The sequence below is a fragment of the Ranitomeya imitator genome, chromosome 6 (assembly GCF_032444005.1).
Source record: "Ranitomeya imitator isolate aRanImi1 chromosome 6, aRanImi1.pri, whole genome shotgun sequence".
In the NCBI taxonomy this organism is placed as follows: Eukaryota; Metazoa; Chordata; class Amphibia; order Anura; family Dendrobatidae; genus Ranitomeya; species Ranitomeya imitator.
In genome coordinates, this window is record NC_091287.1 from 541,036,855 (window position 1) to 541,063,917 (window position 27,063).

General features: G+C 43.8%; 1 long non-coding RNA gene across 1 annotated transcript; it reads right to left on the reverse strand.

Annotated features, from left to right (window-relative positions):
* Positions 1 to 749: 749 nt before the first annotated feature.
* On the reverse strand, positions 750 to 10,673 carry LOC138643145 (uncharacterized). The gene is made up of 2 exons (XR_011314136.1): positions 10,581 to 10,673; positions 750 to 1,995 (listed from the first exon to the last, which is right to left on the reverse strand). It is a non-coding gene; the product is annotated as an uncharacterized lncRNA (long non-coding RNA).
* Between the last annotated feature and the right edge of the window lie 16,390 nt (positions 10,674 to 27,063).

The following is a 27,063-nucleotide window of genomic DNA, read 5'->3' on the forward strand; positions in this document are numbered from 1 at the left end:
CACCACAGACTGTCCAGGAGTTGGTGGATGCTTTAGTCCAGGTCTGGGAGGAGATCCCTCAGGAGACCATCCGCCGCCTCATCAGGAGCATGCCCAGGCGTTGTAGGGAGGTCATACAGACACGTGGAGGACACACACACTACTGAGCATCAATTCCATGTCTTGAGGCATTTCCACTGAAGTTGGATCAGCCTGTAACTTCATTTTCCAGTTTGATTTTGAGCATCATTCCAACTCCAGACCTCCGTGGGATATTGCTTGTGATTTACGTTGATCATTTTTAGGTTTTATTGTGATCACACATTTTACTGTGTAATGAATAAAGATTTACAACAGGAATATTTCATTTAGTGATATCTAGGATGTGAGATTTTAGTGTTCCCTTTATTTTTTTGAGCAGTGTATAAATGGGTAGTCAATAGGAAAACCCAGGGTCCAGCAACAAAGTATGAGAATGCTGATAAAGAGAAGCAAGGCACATCAGAGAGTCAGTTAAATAACCAAGTAATCACTGAAAAAGGGAACATCTGAAGGCAGCTCAGCACCTCCCAGACTCAGCGTGGACGGCTCTTAGCGGTCAATCACTGCATCCTAAGACACACTGAGCGGTGGAATCGTAACAATAACTACTGTAATACTGCCCCTATGTACAATAGCACAGCTGTAGTATTGCAGTTAGTCCTGCCACATTCTGATTGATTTGTTATATATGACCTATATTCTTGCATAATTAAATCCAATGCACCATGTTAACCACAAAGCAGAACATTACTTTATTAAACATGCAGAAACTTGTCATGAGCAGTAACAGAAGCCAATGAAGTGTTTGCACGAATCTCCCAGGAAACAGAAGAGCGAGCTGGATTCTGGCATCGGCCGCCCGGATCTCTGGTGCTGGATGTCACAGATCAGCTCAGGTAAGCATCCTCCGCCCAGCCGGATCCCAGCAGAGCTGAGTGTAGGATGTTTACAGGAACTAACTCCGAGAAGCATCTGGATCATCGGGACAAGACGAGATCTGCAGGAGGATGGGTGCCAGCACGTTTGTTGTAGGTGGAGTATATAAAAAAAAGAAACACATGGAGGCTGCATGGGAGGAAATGAGGGGATTTGGAGACAATTGAGGGACTTGTCAAGTAAATGTGTGCAGGGAAGTGAGAAGTCTCATGTCTAAACAACCAAGTTGCCGCTTGTTAGTCTCTTTGCAGCAAGACACTGGGCGATTACTAACCCCCAATCTACCAAGAGGTGGGAATTGTCACTTCTCATACATCAAAAGGGAATATCCAGAGAATGTGGACATCAGAAGAGGGCAGAGTCCATGAGGTTACAACCTGGGGTGAGAAGGAGAACCAGAAGAAACACAGAACTCACAAATTCAATATGGTCTCTCCATTCTCTAGTAGACAACCAAGCATTTCTTCTAGTTCTCGTTAAAGAAACCAGCGGAGTATTGAGTCTTGCAGGCAATGCTCCATGGGAGAAGTATAAAAATTAGGCTTTGCAGAACGAAAGAAGTGATCTCAAAGAACAACGTAGAAGTAGCCAGTCCTACAGGTCAATAGATGACCCTGTAAGAAACATGACTCCTCTATACAAAGGAGGGGTGCAAACCTCCAAAAATGGCTGGAGCATAAGATCATAGGGGTTAGGAGAAGGTTTAGATTCGACTTTGATACTTGCAAGAACTTGTATGCAACAACTGCCAAGTCGTGGAGAATTTCTAAACTTGGAGGGGAATTATATATCATTTTATATTTTTCAGAAAACTTTCGAGACTATTCAGATAATCGGCCGGAACGTGGCCATGTCAGTCAAATGTGGACACCTCGAAGACTTTCAGAAGGTATCCATCCACCCATCACTTAGATTTCTATAGCCGGTGGCAGCAAACATCTGATTGAAAGCCGCATTCTTTCTCAAAGCTTCCAGTCGGGATGTTTACAGCGACAGACTACGAACCCGGCTCCGACATCTGAACCCATCATCCACGAGCTGCAAAGAAGAAAACACACATGAATGGAAGGATCGGTCACAGTCAAATACTTCAGTCATAAGTTTCCAGGGAAGTGGAGGCAATCTGACCGTATGAGTAGTAGGGTGGCTCAGTGGTTTATAGAACTGGGGGTCCTGAACTCACATTGAGTTTGTACATTCTCCCCATGTTTGCATGGGTTTCCATCCCACACTTCAAAAACATAGTGATTGGGAACTTAAGATTATTGATGACCCCATTGGGATTCAATGTCTGTAAAGCAGTGCAGAGTCTGATGGCGCTATATAATCAGAACAATGCAGTAACCCGACGATTGAGTTGAGGATTTTTTTTTTTTGCAGACCACAAGTTCTCCACGCTCTTGCAAGACCTGCAGGCATCTCCACTGTACCAAGGCCAAGTTTAAGGCACTGTCTTGCTTAAGGGAAAGAGCCCCATTATTATACCTAATTAAAGGAATTCATAAACAATAGGGACCTCTTCAGAAGTTCTAAAATCTAGACTAGGAAGAGGGACTAGTGATGAGAGAAAGTGCTGGGATAAGGTGTCATCATGCTCAGGAGCTAACAGTGTCTTCAACGTGCTTAAATAATATGGTCAAGTCCTCACGGTTGTTTGACAGATGCAGGGATTGTCTGACGAACGGCGTATTTTGTCAAGCACGCCAAAGACACTTGGTTAGCACCCTGATCACGCCTTATCCCAACAACGTTGCTCACCACTGGAGAGGACTAAGCATCTGAGGAGGAGCCAGCATGTTCAACCTCCGCTGTAAGGTAGGGACAGTACAGTCCCTCATCTTTTCAATACGATACCTACCCCAACGTTTTTCTATCCCCTTCCAGTAGGGCTTCTGAGGGGCAGAAGGGACAGTCAACGGTGAGCGGGGGCACCATTGTGCAGGTCTAGGGTGCCAACCTCTGCTGCTAGAAAGTGTGCTGTAGAGTTTTAGAAATCTGTGAACAGGATCCAGTATGTCTAAGCATTACATGGTCAGGCTATGATTTATGGAATATTTGAAGTCAATTGTTTGCCTGTAGGTTCCCTCAGATTACTGCCCAATCTCACCAGAGCGTTCATGCTGGAGGTTTGCATACATTTTATGTGGACACTGTTGTTGTGCTGGTCATTGGACATCAGTGTAAGGCTGGAACAGCCTTAAAGCAGTTGCTAAACACCATAAAGGATTGTATTATTCCATAAGTTACTTATAAACATCCATTAATGAGGACAAGATGTGATGAAAGCAAAGTGCATGCAATAAGGACCATAATAAAGATGGCTGAACCCCCAACATAAAATATAGTCGACTCCCTCCCCGTGGGAACAGATCCATCCTTTTGCCACATACACACCGCTCCATCACAATGGAAAAAGTTAATAACCGAGGAAACTTTATAGACTCTGCCTCCTCCCGCACTTTTGCTTTAAGACGTCTGAATGAGATCTCAGATTATAAGGCATCTGGGAAGGTTTATTAAAAGTCACAGAGACGGCTGCCAACTACTCACGTGTAAAGACTTCACGGATGACAGACGTGTTACTATGGAGACGGCTGACCTGCCGGGAGCGACTGTAGAGCTGGTTAATTAACAGACGGCGCAGGTAGCAGGAATGACAGCCAGTGTGTGCTGCACACAGCCGACGGCACCGGGCCGGAGAGGACAAACACAACAGCTGGAAAAATGAGAAAGTCACACTACTGCACGGTTAAAGGTTCCTTTACTGCGGTTCCATAATGGACAATGTGGCTGACAGGCGTTTCGCACGAATCGGGCTTCCTCCGAGACTTAATTTAACAGCATACATCTCTACACCCTGTATCTACAAACTAATGGTTTTTTATAAAGGTTTTGTATACAATGGGGTAGTGATGTAGGCCATCGAGCCTCAGAGGAAGCATTACTCTTGCGAAACGGCTGTCAGCCACTTTGTCAGTTATGGAACAGCAATAAAACACGGCAGTGGCAAGTGCCACAGTCTCCTGTATGGATTCAGTTTGGGCCGTTGGCGAGCTCCATCAAGGCAGATTGGTAGCTGCACAGAATGAACAGGAGCAGTACCAGATCGGTTCAGGGAATTCTCACCCCCCAAAGCTTTTTTTTTGCTGTCCCAGCAGAGAAAATGAGATTTCTGAGATCTCATGCCGTTTATAGTTTCCTTGCAAATGTGAAGCATGCCAGTTATAATTCATAGGAGGGCGAGAGGCCATTTGTTTTTTTTGTAGGCATCATTTCACCTAATATTTGAGGCAGCAAATCCTTAGATTGTGCAACTCTGAGGGTATGTGCGCACGTCGTGTCAGGTAGAGGTGAAACGAGGGCAGACCTGCAGCTCCTGTCAGTCATATGAGCAAGCGGCAAACACGCTCCACCGGTAAATTCCTGCACACAAGGGGAGTATTATGTAGTAACATGGAGGCACCGCACACAAATGGTCGATTTAAAAAGGGCGACTAGTTTGGAAGTCAGTGATCGGGTAGAGATAGTCACACAAGCCATTTCCAGAAGTGCACCGAGATAAGGAGCCGTCATACCTGGGCACTGCGCTCACACAACCCAGTCCCATTTTCTTCCCCTGGCAGACAGCCACACACTGAAGAACGTCCTTCAGGAAGAGCAGCAAGCTGTGACGACGCCACGCTGAAGACTAAAGCTATACGGCTGTACTGGACGACAGGCGGGCAAACTGCAGAGAGACCGTGACCTCTGCAAATAAGAAAGGTCTGACCTTGGAATAGTAGCAGGGGAACTGACATACATAACACTCCCATGGGGGGAAAGCATCTTTTCTCCGAGGGGCTAGGACCACCGTCACATGTAGCCCCAGCCTCACGTGCACAGGGAGGCGCAAAATTCCAAATATCTCAGCACCATCAGTTCAAACCCTCCCCCCCCCCTACACACACACACTGACTGTTGGGAGAGGAGATTTGGAAGTGTTTGTAATGACTACTTTATAAATCCCCACGACAGAACGGCAGCCATTATTTAATGACGTAACCAGTTCAACCCGCTCAAACTGGTGAACGATCCTCTTATAGAGCGTTGGGGTATGTACACACGTTCAGTATTAGGTGCAGGAATTCTCTTGTCTCTTAGCAGGAAAACCCCACTTCAAATAGAGTGTAATCTGCAGCAAAAACATAGAAAAATTTTTTGACATGCTTCAGATTTAAATCAGCAAGTTCAATAAGATGTGCGTGAGACTTCAGGTTTCATACTCACTATTCTGGTGTCAGACACTTCACTTTGTGGACAAATCAGTGGGAAATAAAAAAAAAAATAAATAAATAAATCTACAAGTCTGCAACATGTGCACAAGACTTTAGGTTTGCAGCAGTCCTGATCTCTGCTGCAGCCTGTGATCTGCCCCCAAACATCACACATTACGGACGAGTAGACACATGTGCTGAAAAGATGCATAGATGTCACTGCTGGCGATTTGTTACAATGCATCAGTGCAAAAAATGGCTGCGATAAGAGGCTGTAGAGAAGAGGATATCGGACTGAATTTACTGTTCCAAATAAACAGCAGTCAGAGCGCAGCTCTGCAGTATAATACAGGATAAGTAATGCACGATTACAGGCAAAACTGTTGAGCCTTCATTAAAAATTCAGATTAGCAACACGTAGAAACTCGGCAATTTGTTTTAAAGCAAAGTGATGCATAAACCATACGCCAGCATTTGAGAAATCTTAGCCTGGTCCTCAAGGGCAATACCCTCAAGCGTCAAGGTCCTCGAGTTTGTGTGATGCAGCCATCACAGTCACATCCCACCAGACATTTTCTATGGGGTACAATAGGGGACTATAACTAATGTCTCCAGGACTGTCAGGTATACTGCGGACCATTACCCTGTCCCAATGACACCCGAGCATCAGAGTCATGACATTTTGTCTTGGGATTTCTTGATACTCAATTAAAGCCATCTTTTCTTCCACAAACTACAGGTATCTAATGTTAGAAGAAGCAAAGGAACACCACCGTCATGCTTCACTGTAGGCGTGTTTCTTTTACAGTAGTTGCTTCATTCTCCCCCCCTCCAGACATACTACGGATCCATAGGGCAGAAGAGTTCCAGTCTGGAACAGAAATCCCAAACTTCTGTGACACATCCAGGTGGTGGAGCCAGTGTTCCTACGACTTTGGTCTCGTCACCTCTGCTTCCAGCAGTGTCTCCAGGAACATTCAATGCATTTGAATCTTTTATCTCATGTCTGCACATTGTGGACCTTGCCCATATGTCTAACGTGCAATCAAAACTCAGCCACCAAACCCCTCGGCAGCACACGTATTTGGTACATTTTGTATAGAGCGCCTGACGCAATTTCGGAAGCACAAATTGATATATCAGAAGCTGGAGACAAACGTGAAGGAGGCGAGGTGGAGGAGCAGGGAGCCTCTCGGCCACACCCAGGGGGCACCAAGTGACAGTTTGCATATTTAGTTACATTTCAGCTTCTACAGAACAGGATCAGACAATGGTGCGGTATTTATAGGCAGTAACGAGGCCTATATCAAGCCGTCTCCATGAAGGGCGCTTTAGAGTCAGAAGGTTCCGACTTATTAAAAAGGTGCATGCCTCTTACCTGAGAAGAGTTCTGTGCCTCCATAAAAGTCTTACTACAGTCAGGACCGGAATACGACTTGTTGCATAATGTCATGTATTCATAAGTGGGGAGGTGGGGCGGGAGAGCTAGATAATGCCAAGAGATGCAAAGTTTTGGTGCAGCATTGTGCTGAAGTCTTAAAGATTAGTATTGCTGAATTCTAGCGAGTGCAGCTCTGGAGAATAATACAGGATGTAACTCAGGGTCAGTAATGTATGTACACAGTGACTGCACCAGCAGAATAGTGAGTGCAGCTCTGGAGTATAATACAGGATGTAACTCAGGATCAGTAATGTAATGCATGTACACAGTGACTGCACCAGCAGAATAGTGAGTGCAGCTCTGGAGTATAATACAGGATGTAACTCAGGATCAGTAATGTAATGTATGTACACAGTGACTGCACCAGCAGAATAGAGAGTGCAGCTCTGGGGTATAATACAGGATGTAACTCAGGATCAGTAATGTAATGTATGTACAGAGTGACTGCACCAGCAGAATAGTGAGTGCAGCTCTGGAGTATAATACAAGATATAACTCAGGATCAGTAATGTAATGTATGTACACAGTGACTGCACCAGCAGAATAGTGAGTGCAGCTCTGGAGAATAATACAGGATGTAACTCAGGATCAGTAATGTAATGTATGTACACAGTGACTGCACCAGCAGAATAGTGAGTGCAGCTCTGGAGTATAATACAGGATGTAACTCAGGATCAGTAATGTATGTACACAGTGACTGCACCAGCAGAATAGTGAGTGCAGCTCTGGAGTATAATACAGGATGTAACTCAGGATCAGTAATGTATGTACACAGTGACTGCACCAGCAGAATAGTGAGTGCAGCTCTGGGGTATAATACTGGATGTAACTCAGGATCAGTAATGTAATGTATGTACACAGTGACTGCACCAGCAGAATAGTGAGTGCAGCTCTGGGGTATAATACAGGATGTAACTCAGGATCAGTAATGTATGTACACAGTGACTGCACCAGCAGAATAGTGAGTGCAGCTCTGGGGTATAATACAGGATGTAACTCAGGATCAGTAATGTAATGTATGTACACAATGACTGCACCAGCAGAATAGTGAGTGCAGCTCTGGGGTATAATACTGGATGTAACTCAGGATCAGTAATGTAATGTATGTACACAATGACTGCACCAGCAGAATAGTGAGTGCAGCTCTGGGGTATAATACTGGATGTAACTCAGGATCAGTAATGTAATGTATGTACACAATGACTGCACCAGCAGAATAGTGAGTGCAGCTCTGGTGTATAATACTGGATGTAACTCAGGATCAGTAATGTAAGTACACAGTGACTGCACCAGCAGAATAGTGAGTGCAGCTCTGGGGTATAATACAGGATGTAACTCAGGATCAGTAATGTAATGTATGTACACAGTGACTGCACCAGCAGAATAGTGAGTGCAGCTCTGGAGTATAATACAGGATGTAACTCAGGATCAGTAATGTAATGCATGTACACAGTGACTGCACCAGCAGAATAGTGAGTGCAGCTCTGGAGTATAATACAGGATGTAACTCAGGATCAGTAATGTAATGTATGTACACAGTGACTGCACCAGCAGAATAGAGAGTGCAGCTCTGGGGTATAATACAGGATGTAACTCAGGATCAGTAATGTAATGTATGTACAGAGTGACTGCACCAGCAGAATAGTGAGTGCAGCTCTGGAGAATAATACAGGATGTAACTCAGGATCAGTAATGTAATGTATGTACACAGTGACTGCACCAGCAGAATAGTGAGTGCAGCTCTGGAGTATAATACAGGATGTAACTCAGGATCAGTAATGTATGTACACAGTGACTGCACCAGCAGAATAGTGAGTGCAGCTCTGGAGTATAATACAGGATGTAACTCAGGATCAGTAATGTATGTACACAGTGACTGCACCAGCAGAATAGTGAGTGCAGCTCTGGGGTATAATACTGGATGTAACTCAGGATCAGTAATGTAATGTATGTACACAGTGACTGCACCAGCAGAATAGTGAGTGCAGCTCTGGGGTATAATACAGGATGTAACTCAGGATCAGTAATGTATGTACACAGTGACTGCACCAGCAGAATAGTGAGTGCAGCTCTGGGGTATAATACTGGATGTAACTCAGGATCAGTAATGTAATGTATGTACACAGTGACTGCACCAGCAGAATAGTGAGTGCAGCTCTGGGGTATAATACTGGATGTAACTCAGGATCAGTAATGTAATGTATGTACACAGTGACTGCACCAGCAGAATAGTGAGTGCAGCTCTGGGGTATAATACAGGATGTAACTCAGGATCAGTAATGTAATGTATGTACACAGTGACTGCACCAGCAGAATAGTGAGTGCAGCTCTGGGGTATAATACAGGATGTAACTCAGGATCAGTAATGTAATGTATGTACACAGTGACTGCACCAGCAGAATAGTGAGTGCAGCTCTGGGGTATAATACAGGATGTAACTCAGGATCAGTAATGTAATGTATGTACACAATGACTGCACCAGCAGAATAGTGAGTGCAGCTCTGGGGTATAATACTGGATGTAACTCAGGATCAGTAATGTAATGTATGTACACAATGACTGCACCAGCAGAATAGTGAGTGCAGCTCTGGTGTATAATACTGGATGTAACTCAGGATCAGTAATGTAAGTACACAGTGACTGCACCAGCAGAATAGTGAGTGCAGCTCTGGGGTATAATACAGGATGTAACTCAGGATCAGTAATGTAATGTATGTACACAATGACTGCACCAGCAGAATAGTGAGTGCAGCTCTGGGGTATAATACTGGATGTAACTCAGGATCAGTAATGTAATGTATGTACACAATGACTGCACCAGCAGAATAGTGAGTGCAGCTCTGGGGTATAATACTGGATGTAACTCAGGATCAGTAATGTAAGTACACAGTGACTGCACCAGCAGAATAGTGAGTGCAGCTCTGGGGTATAATACAGAATATAACTCAGGATCAGTAATGTATGTACACAGTGACTGCACCAGCAGAATAGTGAGTGCAGCTCTGGGGTATAATACAGGATGTAACTCAGGATCAGTAATGTAATGTATGTACACAGTGACTGCACCAGCAGAATAGTGAGTGCAGCTCTGGAGTATAATACAGGATGTAACTCAGGATCAGTAATGAATGTATGTACACAGTGACTGCACCAGCAGAATAGTGAGTGCAGCTCTGGGGTATAATACAGGATGTAACTCAGGATCAGTAATGTAATGTAGGTACACAGTGACTGCACCAGCAGAATAGTGAGTGCAGCTCTGGGGTATAATACAGGATGTAACTCAGGATCAGTAATGTAATGTATGTACACAGTGACTGCAGCAGCAGAATAGTGAGTGCAGCTCTGGAGTATAATACAGGATATAACTCAGGATCAGTAATGTATGTACACAGTGACTGCACCAGCAGAATAGTGAGTGCAGCTCTGGGGTATAATACAAGGACACCTAGCTAACAGCTTCTTGTGACCTTGAGGATGTTGCTGCCTCCCGGTTGCTCAGTTACCGTCTCCAGTAGACCGCAGTCTTCCCCCTGTACCCAGCACCCTGGGGCGGTGTAGTTACGAGCACGGACACCCCTCAGTACACACACACACACACACACACACACACACACACACACACACACACACCCCCTGTACAGAGGAGGGGCAGCAGTAAGGAGCAGCGCTCACCCTGTGCAGTCACACAGTCTCCCCACATTCACACCCGGCGCCGCCCGGGGAAGTTTGTGACCTTCAGAGTTGGAGGAAGTTTCCCGGCTGCCGGGCATCTCTGCTGCTGCAGGAGGTCACATGGGCCTGGAGCGGGGCGCAGTGCGCGGGGGCTGTCACCAGGGGGCGCCTGTAAGTACCCAGCACTGCAGTGAGGCGCCCTCGTCTCCCGCCGCTCGGGGACACACCGTGGGCCTTCCCCGTCACACACGTACCTGCCCCGGCTGTGAGGCCCCCGGTTCACCCTCCTGTCACCACCCGGCGCCGCTGAGCTGAACCCCGCGAGTACCGGAAGCTGAGAGGTTACATTGTAACCCTGCAAAATATACTTCCCTGCAGCTTCCAGCCCCGCCCACCTTCACTCCACCGACCAATCGCCGCGCCGCAAACTCAGCCCGCGTCTCTTCAGCCGTCAAGACGCCGCGGGTTTTGATTGGCTGGAACAGTTACTAGAGCGCGCACCTGCTGTTGCCGGGTTGTCTTTTGTAGCGGCGCCATTTTGTTGGAGCTCACTGGCCCCGTGAATGACAGCACAGAGGTGATCGCTTGGGGTTTTGGACACTTCTTGGGCCTCAGTTTCATTATTTCTCACATGTCTGCCTGGGTGTTGGGTGTGAGAGATTTTTTACTTAAAGAAACAGCCATGTTTTAGGGAGCTAAACGGTGGTTTGATGAATGCAAACACCTCCACAAGCTCGAAGTCCATCTTTTTGGGCTGTCCCTTTGGTGGCTGGACGCTGGACCCCACTACGACCGGCCAAATGGGTCAAACGTGCGCTTTTGGGCACTCCGGGCCTCTGTAACCCTTTGTGTCAAGCCCCTGTGGCCCAGATAACCTACAACCCCTGCAGGCAGGGTCTTCAAGGGACGCGTCTAGTGCGAAGTATGAAACTGGTGAAGCTCCTAGTGATGCACAAGTACCGGCAAAACATTAAAACCATTTCTGTCCGGTTTCCGCCATGATTGAGTGGATTTATGCAGATAGCAATGTCCAGCCGTGTTATGTCTAGATGGACCCGGTCTGACAGCGCAACTCACAGGCCCCGATTCATCACCACTGGGGTTTTGTTGTGTGTACTTTTTAATATATATCTATATATATATATGTATATATATATATATATATATATATATATATATATATAGTGCTTTTTTTGTGACCCTCTGTTTGTGGCTCCTCTTTAGATACCAGAGGTCGGGTCCTGACATTTAAGACCCCCGTCAGCACCTTCTGAACAAATGCAGACCCATAAATGAATACATTCTCTAAGACACCTTACTGTTTTTTTCCCAAGATCTACCCTCTAAACTTTGTTACTGATCGCAGGGGGTCTAACCTCCGCACCTTCCATTGTCTGACGGACGTCCATGACTATCGGTCTGATCTTGGGTGACAGCGCACGGACCGGCCGCGTGTTTGCCGACCCCGAGCGGGACAGCTTCATCTACTTCTACGAGTCCGTCACGCTCGAGGTACGGAGACGCACGGCCGGTCCGAGCATTGTCATCCGGGGTCAGACCGATGATCACGGACATCTGAAGGAGCCATTAGGAACTGTCAAATACAGCACTATTCCTGGCCGTCCCATAGTCAATGAATGGGATGGAGGGTGACCATGCTCCATTCTACACGAGGTTCTGCAGAGACGGGTTCTAGATCCTCAGTCTTGGGATTGATGAGAATCCTAGAAGTCAAACTCCCAAGTTATTTCTTATCCTAACCTATTATCTTGGGAAGGACCCTTGAAAATAAAAGGTAACACAGACCTCTTGAAAAGTACAGATCGCAGACCGTGTCCTCCAAAAATACAACCTTAGATTAGACCTCAAAACAGAGCAGCCGTTTATACACATTTTTACCCCTGTATATAGACCCCCTTTATACACATTCCCCTGTATATAGACCCCCTTTATACACATTCCCCTGTATATAGACCCCTTTATACACATTCTTTCCCCTGTATATAGACCCCCTTTATACACATTATTTCCCCTGTATATAAATCCCCTTTATACACATTCTTTCCCCTGTATATAGACCCCCTTTATACACATTCTTTCCCCTGTATATAGAGCCCCTTTATACACATTCTTTCCCCTGTATATAGCGCCCTTTATACACATTCTTTCCCCTGTATATAGAGCCCCTTTATACACATTCTTTCCCCTGTATATAGAGCCCCTTTATACACATTATTTCCCCTGTATATAGACCCCCTTTATACACATTCTTTCCCCTGTATATAGAGCCCCTTTATACACATTCTTTCCCCTGTATATAAATCCCCTTTATACACATTCTTTCCCCTGTATATAGACCCCCTTTATACACATTCTTTCCCCTGTATATAGACCCCCTTTATACACATTCTTTCCCCTGTATATAGAGCCCCTTTATACACATTCTTTCCCCTGTATATAGAGCCCCTTTATACACATTCTTTCCCCTGTATATAGACCCCCTTTATACACATTCTTTCCCCTGTATATAGACCCCCTTTATACACATTCCCCTGTATATAGACCCCTTTATACACATTCTTTCCCCTGTATATAGACCCCCTTTATACACATTATTTCCCCTGTATATAAATCCCCTTTATACACATTCTTTCCCCTGTATATAGACCCCCTTTATACACATTCTTTCCCCTGTATATAGACCCCCTTATACACATTCTTTCCCCTGTATATAGAGCCCCTTTATACACATTCTTTCCCCTGTATATAGAGCCCCTTTATACACATTCTTTCCCCTGTATATAGACCCCCTTTATACACATTCTTTCCCCTGTATATAGACCCCCTTTATACACATTCTTTCCCCTGTATATAGACCCCCTTTATACACATTCCCCTGTATATAGACCCCTTTATACACATTCTTTCCCCTGTATATAAATCCCCTTTATACACATTATTTCCCCTGTATATAAATCCCCTTTATACACATTCTTTCCCCTGTATATAGAGCCCCTTTATACACATTCTTTCCCCTGTATATAGAGCCCCTTTATACACATTCTTTCCCCTGTATATAGACCCCCTTTATACACATTATTTCCCCTGTATATAAATCCCCTTTATACACATTCTTTCCCCTGTATATAGAGCCCCTTTATACACATTCTTTCCCCTGTATATAGACCCCCTTTATACACATTCTTTCCCCTGTATATAGACCCCCTTTATACACATTCTTTCCCCTGTATATAGACCCCCTTTATACACATTTTTTCCCCTGTATATAGACCCCCTTTATACACATTCTTTCCCCTGTATATAGAGCCCCTTTATACACATTCTTTCCCCTGTATATAGACCCCCTTTATACACATTATTTCCCCTGTATATAAATCCCCTTTATACACATTCTTTCCCCTGTATATAGACCCCCTTTATACACATTCCCCTGTATATAGACCCCCTTTATACACATTCTTTCCCCTGTATATAGACCCTCTTTATACACATTCTTTCCCCTGTATATAGACCCCCTTTATACACATTCTTTCGCCTGTATATAGACCCTCTTTATACACATTTTTTCCCCTGTATATAGACCCCTTTATACACATTCTTTCCCCTGTATATAGAGCCCCCTTTATACACATTCTTTCCCCTGTATATAGAGCCCCCTTTATACACATTCTTTCCCCTGTATATAGAGCCCCCTTTATACACATTCTTTCCCCTGTATATAGAGCCCCCTTTATACACATTCTTTCCCCTGTATATAGACCCCCTTTATACACATTCTTTCCCCTGTATATAGAGCCCCTTTATACACATTCTTTCCCCTGTATATAGAGCCCCTTTATACACATTCTTTCCCCTGTATATAAAGCCCCTTTATACACATTCTTTCCCCTGTATATAGACCCCCTTTATACACATTATTTCCCCTGTATATAAATCCCCTTTATACACATTCTTTCCCCTGTATATAGAGCCCCCTTTATACACATTCTTTCCCCTGTATATAGACCCCCTTTATACACATTCTTTCCCCTGTATATAAATCCCCTTTATACACATTCTTTCCCCTGTATATAGAGCCCCTTTATACACATTCTTTCCCCTGTATATAAAGCCCCTTTATACACATTCTTTCCCCTGTATATAGACCCCCTTTATACACATTATTTCCCCTGTATATAAATCCCCTTTATACACATTCTTTCCCCTGTATATAGAGCCCCTTTATACACATTCTTTCCCCTGTATATAGACCCCCTTTATACACATTCTTTCCCCTGTATATAGACCCCCTTTATACACATTCTTTCCCCTGTATATAGACCCCCTTTATACACATTTTTTCCCCTGTATATAGACCCCCTTTATACACATTCTTTCCCCTGTATATAGACCCCCTTTATACACATTCCCCTGTATATAGACCCCCTTTATACACATTCTTTCCCCTGTATATAGACCCTCTTTATACACATTCTTTCCCCTGTATATAGACCCCCTTTATACACATTCTTTCCCCTGTATATAGACCCTCTTTATACACATTTTTTCCCCTGTATATAGACCCCTTTATACACATTCTTTCCCCTGTATATAGAGCCCCCTTTATACACATTCTTTCCCCTGTATATAGAGCCCCCTTTATACACATTCTTTCCCCTGTATATAGAGCCCCCTTTATACACATTCTTTCCCCTGTATATAGAGCCCCCTTTATACACATTCTTTCCCCTGTATATAGACCCCCTTTATACACATTCTTTCCCCTGTATATAGAGCCCCTTTATACACATTCTTTCCCCTGTATATAGAGCCCCTTTATACACATTTCCCCTGTATATAGACCCCCTTTATACACATTATTTCCCCTGTATATAAATCCCCTTTATACACATTCTTTCCCCTGTATATAGAGCCCCTTTATACACATCCTTTCCCCTGTATATAGACCCCATTTATACACATTCTTTCCCCTGTATATAGACCCACTTTATACACATTCTTTCCCCTGTATATAGACCCCTTTTATACACATCCTTTCCCCTGTATATAGACCCCCTTTATACACATTCTTTCCCCTGTATATAGACCCCCTTTATACACATTATTTCCCCTGTATATAGACCCCCTTTATACTCATTCTTTCCCCTGTATATAGACCCCCTTTATACACATTATTTCCCGTGTATATAGACCCCCTTTATACACATTCTTTCCCCTGTATATAGACCCCCTTTATACACATTATTTCCCCTGTATATAGACCCCCTTTATACTCATTCTTTCCCCTGTATATAGACCCCCTTTATACTCATTCTTTCCCCTGTATATAGACCCCCTTTATACACATTCTTTCCCCTGTATATAGCGCCCTTTATACACATTATTTCCCCCGTATATAGACCCCATTTATACACATTCTTTCCCCTGTATATAGACCCCCTTTATACACATTATTTCCCCCGTATATAGACCCCATTTATACACATTATTTCCCCTGTATATAGACCCCCTTTATACTCATTCTTTCCCCTGTATATAGAGCCCCTTTATACACATTCTTTCCCCTGTATATAGACCCCCTTTATACACATTATTTCCCCCATATATAGACCCCATTTATACACATTATTTCCCCTGTATATAGACCCCCTTTATACACATTCTTTCCCCTGTATATAGCGCCCTTTATACACATTATTTCCCCTATGTTATCAACACAGGTGCAAAACACCAGATGAACAGCCACTCTCCATATACCCACTCCTGGAGGGGGTGACTGCCCAGTATACAATTGCACAATAAAGGCCCACATAGAAAATAGTAGCAGGCAACCGATGTTGTGGCACAGTGATCAGAGCCAATTAAATATCTAGTGGAAATCATTACCATAGAAATAAGGAAAGTTAAACAAAATCCAAATGTTAATTTTAGGCACACTCTAAGCTATTGGTCATGCCTATATTTAGTGAATATCATCAGTGCAGCAATTAATCATTTGCCTAAGGCTATGTTCCCAGGTTGCGTTTTTGATGCATTTTTGATGCGTTTTTTTCATAACGCAAAACCTGCTCTCCTGGCAGTGTAAGAAAGTAAGAAACTTGCCTCCAAAAAACAGGCTTTGCTTAGGTTTTTTTGCTGCGCTTTTGTGTGAACGCATTTGTATATTAAGAATGGGGGAAGACCAACTGGTGCTAAAGCTCTGCAGCCTACATAAAACCTGAGGCCCAAACAGGCACCACCAGAAATCAATGTCCCTAAAAGTGAAAGGTCATGATCCTCTGACGATTTTTGAGAGTAACTTATCACAAGGAACATTGTATCACAGTTTGATGCTCTTATCGAGAGAGACAATTCTTACCTAAAATGCAGGTTCCATCGAACGGTCGTGTATCATCTCTGTGATGTAGATATTGGAGGCTCAAAGGTAGACGTTGCACCCATGTCCTGGTTACTTGAGAAGACTTGAAGGCCACAAAAGAAGACACCTCTATAATATGGCAGAAGGCAGGATGGGGGCTACTGTTTTGTAGGCCCCGTAACGTCAGGTTACTTTTCTGCATCGTCTTCTTTGAGCAATATTATAGTGTTTTTGATTGAGCGAGACAACCAGACTTGGCCCAGGCGCTTACTTGGGAGGCATTGAGTTTTGAAGCTTATCTGATTCCATAACTCCTAATACTTGTACGTCAGCCAAAGCCAAGTGCGAGATGAAGGACATCGGGGCCCAGATCTTTGGCCGTACTTACATCCATTAACGAGTAACATAATCCTTTACGAGGAAAGAACAGGAATAAGTGACAACTTAGAGAAGAATTTAATTCTTTGTAATAAAGGAGCACGAGGAGAAGAGGTCTTGTACATTTTTTGGGTTTGTGTAGTTGTTTTTGAGGTCCGTGCCACTCCTTAGATCTTTTTTTGCGGCTTCTGTCTTCTCACTCTGTCCCTGTATCTCTAATCAAGTAGCATGGCCAGCAATGTGAAGTTCCATCATCTGAGCAATATGGACAAACATATTTTGCCCTCTCCACATTCCGCCTACAGAGGCTCTTATGACTTCTACATCCATAGACATTAATATGGAGTCAGCCCCTCTGTGGATATAACAGATCCTACCAAACCCCCCCAGCTATGTCTTTATTGAGGACTGGGGACAGTCAAGGAGCAGAGAAGAGCCTTCCCCAAACTGTTACACAAAGCTGGAAGCTATAAAATTTCCCACAATGTCTACTTCTAAAGCATTAAGGTTTGAGATCTATGATGATCTATGTATCTATGAGTCCATGGTGGGGGTCCGACCCCAGACACTGCGTTTTTTTGCAGGTTCTGCAGTAGCTGAATGTATAAACAGGACAGTGACAGTGGCTGTAGTTGGATACTGCCACTAAGCTCCTATTGAAGTGATTGTGATCTGAGCTGCAAGACCTGAGAACGACAACTGCACAGTTTATGGAGCTGTGGTGCCAGCTCCATAAATTGTTTCCTACCAAGCAACTTGGGACCCGCATTTGCGAAACTGTAGAAGTCCCAGATGTCAAATCTCTACTGATATAATATTAATGACTGTGACTACAGATCATTCAATCTTATTTATCCAGGCATCTATTTTAAGTAGCCTAGTACTAGACATAGGCTATTATCTTTATTTTGATTATTGAACTTATGTGTTTCTTTCTTCGGTTGGTCAAGAAACATGAACTATTCTAATATTGTCTGAATGTTGACACTTGGGTTGATGTTTGTTGTAACTTATTGTCTGTTATCTCTGGAGGACAGGGACATAGGGTAATTGAACAATAGATGTTTGTTAATATGTTGATTACACATTGTACTGGGCAGCTAGTTTGTTGACCAGCAAATCAGAGGAGCACAAACTAGGCAGATTGTTTGAGTATTTAATCAATCAGGGCTGTGGAGTCAGTAAGCCAAACCTCTGACTCCAACTCCTCAATTACCATTACACCAACTCCGACTCCACCAAAATGGGCTCCGACTCTGACTCCACGACTCTGACTCCACAGCACTGCAAACAATGCGAGTTAATGTCATCTCATCACACCTTTCTTTTGACCTGTGGATGATGGCGTGAATGATAGTTGTGAACTATATAAGGGGAATATGTCTCTGTATAAAAGATAATAGTAAAAGTACCATGCACACAACTATATAAGGGTAGGTTCCCACACCATTAGCATATATCAAGTAAACCCAGTACTCATCTTAAGTGATCAAAACAGGATTTATTGTGATTCACATTAAATCCTGTTTTGATCACTTAAAATGAGTGCTGGGTTTACTTAATATAAATATATCTGTATAAAAGATGACTTGACAGAACAACAGCCAGGATACCATGGTTCCATAAAGGAGCACTCTACCAGAACAACATTGCTCCATCTAGAGGGACACAGATTTGACATTCTACAGGATGTCACCTTAGGGGACCATGGACCCAGCTGTAAGAATACAGATCTGCTCCATTGACTATCACTAAACCCATGGATACATTTGCAGAAGCCAGGTGGGGACCATCTGGTCACATGGCTCCATGGAGACGTTCAGAGAATCCATGTTGTGACCCTCCGGTCACCTGCAATCCATGTACATGTTTATGGATGGCAGAATTGGAGCCACTTGGTCACCTGGCTACATGGAGATATTCAGAGAAGCCAGGTTGGGACCATCCGGTCACCTGGCCACGTGGCTCAATGGACTCTCAGTTTCCTAAGCTTGTTGTTACCTGCTCTCTGTGATGCCCACCAAAAGCAGGGTGCCACTGGTGGCGGTAATCGGTTCTGGAAGCCCCAAAGTCGCAGCTTCTCTAATCCAGGCGAGTCAGTGGAAGGTTGAGACACTATAATATTGTAATTGCACACCATTGTGGGTATTTTGCTGAAACTATTCTATATGCTATTGTCTGTTTGGGGGTTCATAAAATTATTGTCATGCTGTTCTACCCTCACCCTGTGTTGCCTAAGTATGATGCCCACGGGCAAAGAAGAGCATTCAATGGAATGAGCCCTGGTCTATGCAGTGGATGAGAGCACCCACTGACCCTCCGTGTCTCCACAATGACCTATGCCAAATCCTGCCAAGGAGTTTGTATGTACACCCTGTGTTTGTGTGGGTTTACTTTCAGTGCTCTGGTTTCCTCCCTCACTCCAAAGATCAGATGGTGAATTTCGATTGTGAGCCAAAATAGGGACAGTGATAATGCTTGTAAAGCGACATGGAAATGTATGCAAGTAAAATAAATAGGTTAGCAATATCTAATATCTGTAAAACCTCTTGAACGTAACGCAGTGACCTCAGCAGGAACTCCATCTACCTTAATATGACCAATATGCATTAGTCAAGACTTTCCTGATCATTCTCAATGTGAGACTTTTTTTGCGGATGCAACCTAAAGGAGTCAAGAGTGGAGAATGGGAAGTTGCCTTGTACTCCACTGTTATGCACCTGTCCAAGATACGTGCTTTACTTCCCTCATGCCAGTCCACTAAACTCTGTTGTGCTCTGTATTGGGCTTTCCAGATGGCCCAGAATGATCTCATGTGATCATCTGCTCAGGCCTATATTAGGCTCATCAAGACAAGCAACTGTGTCTTGGTATTTAGATTTCAGTGTTCCTAAGACTTTGTATGTGTTCAGCTACCTATCTGCTTGAGGCTTCCAGTACCTCAGCTACCTGCCTGTGGCTTCCAGTACCTCAGCTACCTGCCTGTGGCTTCCAGTTTTTCTGCTTGCTGCTTTTAGTAGTTCTGCTATCTATCTGTGGCTTCCAGAACCTCAGCTACCTTCCTGCTGTGTCCAGTACCTCAGCTACCTGCCAGCGGCTTCCAATACCTTAGATACCTGTCTACGGCTTCCAGTACCTCAGATAGCTGCTTGCTGTTTTCAGTACCTCAGCTCCCTGCCTGCACCTTGCAGTACCTCAGCTACCTGCCTGTGGCTTCCAGTACCTCAGCTACCTTCCTGCAGTTTCCAGTTTTCTTACTCTCTGCCTTCGGCTTCTAGTACCTCTGCTATCTGCCTGCGACTTCCAGTACTTCAGCCACCTGCCTGCGGCTTGCAGTTTTCTTATTATCTGCCTTCGGCTTCTAGTACCTCTGCTATCTGCCTGCGGCTTCCAGTACTTCAGCTACCTGACTGTGGATTCCAGTCCCTCTGTTATTTTTCTGTGGCTTCCAGTACCTCAGCTACCAGCTTGTGGCTTCCCATCCCTTTGCTATCTGTCTACAGCTTGCAGTACCTCTGCTACCAGCCTGCGGCTTCCATTATATCTGCTATATGTCTGTGGCTTCCAGTACCTCTGCTATCTTTGTCCTGCATGCCTCACTCATCTGCTGCACCGACGCCCCGTGTGCACACCCGGTCCTTTGGCTTGGAGGATCCACCTCACCAGATAAGCCTAACATCTGCTTTAGGCAGCTCCAATTGAAGCTATAAATACAGGTCCTCCTTGTAGAAGCCCAACAGGTAGAGAGCCTTTAGGGCTATGCTCCCTAGGGAAAAAAAGTAAGCAAAATAGCTCTTGCTCAAAAGAAAGAACAGCGTCTCTCTAGGTCTGTAAGCATGGTGAGACAACTTGCAACTTCTTAAGTTCCCTCTAGTGGCTGCTGTGGGGAGATGTCTGTATGGAGGATTCTGAGCTCAGAAAAGGCTAAAATCATTAGAAATATATTATGGTACATGCAATAGAAAAGTAATGTAGTGAAGGGAACCTGCACAAAATTCATGCTGCCCAAAGCACAAGCAGCATGAACCAGAACCTGACTGCACGATTGCAACGAGATATCTCTTTCCCCAAAACAAAAACACAGTTTGGAAAGCTGTCTGGGTCTGTAGGGAGAGACCATATTGACAGGTCTCTGCCATGTGTGTACATAGGGACCCACCTGTCAATCACCAGGAGTGGTGCCGGGAGATGCTGGCGGCTGGCGTCAGACTAGTTACGGCTCTCCATGAAGTTTCAGATAATGACACAACTGGCTGCAATCTCCCAGCCCGGCTCTCACCTTTCACTCACCAGAACGTAGCATTTTCGGGCCTCATCAGAACCAGAAGTCGAGGCTCAGTGTGAGAGACCCGAGGATTTCAGCACGAAAAGAGGGAATCAAAAGTTATGACATGGGCAAGACGGGTGATGGTGAGGAATGGAGGGGACGTGTAGGATTTATTGTTTTCACATCTTATGTTTATTATGCTCTATACTGCTGATAGAATCAGTCAGAATCAGAACAGGATCACTAATGTATGTACACAGTGACTGCACCAGCAGAATAGTGAGTGCAGCTCTGGAGTATAATACAGGATGTAACTCAGGATCAGTAATGTAATGTATGTACACAGTGACTGCACCAGCAGAATAGTGAGTGCAGCTCTGGACTATAATACAGGATGTAACTCAGAATCAGTAATGTAATGTATGTACACAGTGACTGCACCAGCAGAATAGTGAGTGCAGCTCTGGAGTATAATACAGGATGTAACCCAGGATCAGTAATGTAATGTATGTACACAGTGACTGCACCAGCAGAATAGTGAGTGCAGCTCTGGAGTATAATACAGGATGTAACTCAGGATCAGTAATGTAATGTATGTACAGTGACTGCACCAGCAGAATAGTGAGTGCAGCTCTGGGGTATACAGTGGGGCAAAAAAGTATTTAGTCAGTCAGCAATAGTGCAAGTTCCACCACTTAAAAAGATGAGAGGTGTCTGTAATTTACATCATAGGTAGACCTCAACTATGGGAGACAAACTGAGAAAAAAAAATCCAGAAAATCACATTGTCTGTTTTTTTAACATTTTATTTGCATATTATGGTGGAAAATAAGTATTTGGTCAGAAACAAAATTTCATATCAATACTTTGTAATATATCCTTTGTTGGCAATGACAGAGGTCAAACGTTTTCTGTAAGTCTTCACAAGGTTGCCACACACTGTTGTTGGTATGTTGGCCCATTCCTCCATGCAGATCTCCTGTAGAGCAGTGATGTTTTTGGCTTTTCGCTTGGCAACACGGACTTTCAACTCCCTCCAAAGGTTTTCTATAGGGTTGAGATCTGGAGACTGGCTAGGCCACTCCAGGACCTTGAAAGGCTTCTTACGAAGCCACTCCTTCGTTGCCCTGGCGGTGTGCTTTGGATCATTGTCATGTTGAAAGACCCAGCCACGGTTCATCTTAAATGCCCTTGCTGATGGAAGGAGGTTTGCACTCAAAATCTCACGATACATGGCCCCATTCATTCTTTCATGTACCCGGATCAGTCGTCCTGGCCCCTTTGCAGAGAAACAGCCCCAAAGCATGATGTTTCCACCACCATGCTTTACAGTAGGTATGGTGTTTGATGGATGCAACTCAGTATTCTTTTTCCTCCAAACACAACAAGTTGTGTTTCTACCAAACAGTTCCAGTTTGGTTTCATCAGACCATAGGACATTCTCCCAAAACTCCTCTGGATCATCCAAATGCTCTCTAGCAAACTTCAGACGGGCCCGGACATGTACTGGCTTAACCCTCCGTCACATACAATATTCGGACTAACGAGTTCACATACAATGTGCCTGTCAGGCGCCTGCTGGAAAAATACCTATAATATCTAATGTTTGCAATTTCAGTGCTCTAAAAGTGATCAGTGACCTTCATAGGAATGTAATAAAAGAGACTACACATAATCAGTTGCAAAAAAAAACATTTACTTAACATAAAACTAATAACTATGAAATACAAACTTTTCAAAACTCCCGCCAAATAGTCCCCAGTTCGACTCTCTCAAAAAAATGTACAAAGAAAATTTTTGAACACAAACTTAATTTTAAGGTACCTTAACCCCTTTACCCCCAAGGGTGGTTTGCACGTTAATGACCGGGCCAATTTTTACAATTCTGACCACTGTCCCTTTATGAGGTTATAACTCTGGAACGCTTCAACGGATCCCAGTGAATCTGACATTGTTTTCTCGTGACATATTGTACTTCATGACAATGGTAAAAATTCTTTGATAGTACCTGCGTTTATTTGTGAAAAAAACGGAAATTTGGCGAAAATTATGAAAATTTCGCAATTTTCCAACTTTGAATTTTTATGCAATTAAATCACAGATATATGTCACACAAAATACTTAATAAGTAACATTTCCCACATGTCTACTTTACATCAGCACAATTTTGGAACCAAAATTTTTTTTTGTTAGGGAGTTATAAGGGTGAAAAGTTGACCAGCAATTTCTCATTTCTACAACACCATTTTTTTTTAGGGACCACATCTCATTTGAAGTCATTTTGAGGGGTCTATATGATAGAAAATACCCAAGTGTGACACCATTCTAAAAACTACACCCCTCAAGGTGCTTAAAACCACATTCAAGAAGTTTATTAACCCTTCTGGTGCTTCACAGGAATTTTTTGAATGTTTAAATAAAAATGAACATTTAACTTTTTTTCACAAAAAATTTAATTCAGCTCCAATTTGTTTTATTTTACCAAGGGTAACAGGAGAAAATGGACCGCAATCATTGTTGTACAATTTGTCCTGAGTACGCCAATACCCCACATGTGGGGGTAAACCACTGTTTGGGCGCATGGCACAGCTCGGAAGCGAAGGAGCGCCATTTGACTTTTCAATGCAAAATTGACAGGAATTGAGATGGGACACCATGTTTCGTTTGGAGAGCCCCTGATGTGCCTAAACATTGAAACCCCCCACAAGTGACACCATTTTGGAAAGTAGACCCCCTAAGGAACTTATATAGAGGTGTGGTGAGCTCTTTCACCCACCAAGTGCTTCACAGAAGTTTATAATGTAGAACCGTAAAAATAAAAAATCATATTTTTTCACACAAATTATCTTTTCGCCCCCAATTTTTTATTTTTCCAAGGGTAAGAGAAGAAATTGGACCCCAATAGTTGTTGTACAATTTGTCCTGAGTAAGCTGATATCCCATATGTGGGGGTAAACCACTGTTTGGGCGGATGGGAGAGCTCGGAAGGGAAGGAGCGCCGTTTGACTTTTCAATGCAAAATTGACAGGAATTGAGATGGGATGCCATGTTGCGTTTGGAAAGCCACTGATGTGCCTAAACATTGAAACCCCCCACAAGTGACACCATTTTGGAAAGTAGACCCCCTAAGGAACTTATCTAGAGGTGTGGTGAGCACTTTGACCCACCCAGTGCTTCACAGAAGTTTATAATGCAGAACCGTAAAAATAAAAAAATCATATTTTTTCACAAAAATTATCTTTTCGCCCCCAATTTTTTATTTTTCCAAGGGTAAGAGAAGAAATTGGACCCCAATAGTTGTTGTACAATTTGTCCTGAGTGCGCTGATACCCCATATGTGGGGGTAAACCACTGTTTGGGCGGATGGGAGAGCTCGGAAAGGAAGGAGCGCCGTTTGACTTTTCAATGCAAAATTGACAGGAATTGAGATGAGACGCCATGTTGCGTTTGCAGAGCCCCTAATGTACCTAAATAGTAGAAACCACTCACAAGTGACACCATTTTGGAAAGTAGACCCCCTAAGGAACTTATCTAGATGTGTGGTGAGCGCTTTGACCCACCAAGGGCTTCACAGAGGTTTATAATGGAGAGCCGTAAAAATAAAACAAAAATTTTTTCCCACAAAAATTATTTTTTAGCCCCCAGTTTTGTATTTTCCCGAGGGTAACAGGAGAAATTGGACCCAAAAATGTGTTGTCCAATTTGTCCTGAGTGCGCTGATACCCCATATGTGGGGGGAAACCACTGTTTGGGCGCATGGGAGGGCTCGGAAGGGAAGGAGTGCCATTTGAATGCAGACTTAGATGGAATGGTCTGCAGGCGTCACATTGCGTTTGCAGAGCCCCTAATGTACCTAAACAGTAGAAACCCCCCACAAGTGACACCATTTTGGAAAGTAGACCCCCTAAGGAACTTATCTAGATGTGTGGTGAGCGCTTTGACCCACCAAGGGCTTCACAGAGGTTTATAATGGAGAGCCGTAAAAATAAAACAAAATTTTTTTCCCACAAAAATTATTTTTTAGCCCCCAGTTTTGTATTTTCCCGAGGGTAACAGGAGAAATTGGACCCAAAAATGTGTTGTCCAATTTGTCCTGAGTGCGCTGATACCCCATATGTGGGGGGAAACCACTGTTTGGGCGCATGGGAGGGCTCGGAAGGGAAGGAGTGCCATTTGAATGCAGACTTAGATGGAATGGTCTGCAGGCGTCACATTGCGTTTGCAGAGCCCCTAATGTACCTAAACAGTAGAAACCCCCCACAAGTGACCCCATATTGGAAACTAGACCCCCCCGGGAACTTATCTAGATGTGTTGTGAGAACTTTGAACCCCAAGTGTTTCACTACAGTTTATAACGCAGAGCCGTAAAAATAAAAAATCTTTTTTTTCCCACAAAAATTATTTTTTAGCCCCCAGTTTTGTATTTTCCCAAGGGTAACAGGAGAAATTGGACCCCAACAGTTGTTGTCCTATTTGTCCTGAGTACGCTGATACCCCATATGTTGGGGTAAACCCCTGTTTGGGCACACGGGTGAGCTCGGAAGGAAAGAAGCACTGTTTTACTTTTTCAACGCAGAATTGGCTGGAATTGAGATCGGACGCCATGTCGCTTTTGGAGAGCCCCTGATGTGCCTAAACAGTGGAAACCCCCCAATTATAACTGAAACCCTAATCCAAACACTCCCCTAACCCTAATTCCAACGGTAACCCTAACCACACCTCTAACCCTGACACACCCCTAACCCTAATCCCAACCCTATTCCCAACTGTAAATGTAATCTAAACCCTAACTGTAACTTTAGCCCCAACCCTAACTGTAGCCCTAACCCTAGCCCTAACCCTAGCCCTAACCCTAGCCCCAACCCTAACCCTAGCCCTAGCCCTAACCCTAGCCCTAACCCTAGCCCTAACCCTAGCCCTAACCCTAGCCCTAACCCTAACCCTAGCCCTAACCCTAGCCCTAACCCTAACCCTAACCCTAGCCCTAACCCTAACCCTAGCCCTAACCCTAGCCCTAACCCTAGCCCTAGCCCTAACCCTAGCCCTAACCCTAGCCCTAACCCTAACACTAGCCCTAACCCTAGCCCTAACCCTAGCCCTAACCCTAGCCCTAATGGGAAAATGGAAATAAATACATTTTTTTATTTTTCCCTAACTAAGGGGGTGATGAAGGGGGGTTTGATTTACTTTTATAGCGGGTTTTTTAGCGGATTTTTATGATTGGCAGCCGTCACACACTGAAAGACGCTTTTTATTGCAAAAAATATTTTTTGCGTTACCACATTTTGAGAGCTATAATTTTTCCATATTTTGGTCCACACAGTCATGTGAGGTCTTGTTTTTTACGCGACGAGTTGACGTTTTTATTGGTAACATTTTCGGGCACGTGACATTTTTTGATCGCTTTTTATTCCGATTTTTGTGAGACAGAATGACCAAAAACCAGCTATTCATGAATTTCTTTTGGGGGAGGCGTTTATACCGTTCCGCGTTTGGTAAAATTGATAAAGCAGTTTTATTCTTCGGGTCAGTACGATTACAGCGACATCTCATTTATATCATTTTTTTATGTTTTGGCGCTTTTATACGATAAAAACTATTTTATAGAAAAAATAATTATTTTGGCATCGCTTTATTCTCAGGACTATAACTTTTTCATTTTTTTGCTGATGATGCTGTATGGTGGCTCGTTTTTTGCGGGACAAGATGACGC